The sequence below is a fragment of the Pteropus vampyrus genome, unplaced genomic scaffold (assembly GCF_000151845.1).
Source record: "Pteropus vampyrus isolate Shadow unplaced genomic scaffold, Pvam_2.0 Scaffold219, whole genome shotgun sequence".
In the NCBI taxonomy this organism is placed as follows: domain Eukaryota; kingdom Metazoa; phylum Chordata; class Mammalia; order Chiroptera; family Pteropodidae; genus Pteropus; species Pteropus vampyrus.
This window is the reverse complement of record NW_011889000.1, coordinates 1,758,559-1,758,947: the sequence shown is the minus strand read 5'-3', so window position 1 is coordinate 1,758,947 and position 389 is coordinate 1,758,559. Positions and strand designations below refer to the sequence as shown.

The 389-nt window shown below is 75.6% G+C and overlaps 1 protein-coding gene across 2 annotated transcripts in view; it reads right to left on the bottom strand.

Annotated features, from left to right (window-relative positions):
• The window catches only part of TMEM251 (transmembrane protein 251), a 3,644-nt gene that overhangs the window by 1,939 nt on the left and 1,316 nt on the right, over positions 1-389 (bottom strand). The gene's annotated exons all lie outside the window — the stretch shown is intronic.

Here is a 389-nt window from a genome sequence, read left to right as displayed (position 1 = left end):
CCGGCACGGCCCGGAAGCGCGCGCGCCCCGCCTCGAAAGGTCCGCCTCCCGTGGTGACGTCAGGGCGCCTCCGCCAGCGGCGCGCGCCCCGGGTCGCACTCCGAACAGCTCCGGTTGGGACGCAGGAGTAGGCTGCGACGGCGTCTGGTCGGTGTGTCCCTCCAGGTGGCGGCCGCCGGGGTCTGGCCGCTGCACGTCTCCTCGGCCTTTCCCCGGTGTCTCGCTCGCGACTCTGATCTCCCCATCGCTCCTCGCCGCGGAGAGCCCTGCAGCGGCGGGGCGGTCCCCCCCCCGCCGCCGCCGTCGCGCCTCTGCACAGCCCCCGGTCGCCCTCTCGAGTGCCCATCCGAGTGGAGCGGCTGCCTTCCAGCTCCTCAGTCTGGCCTCCC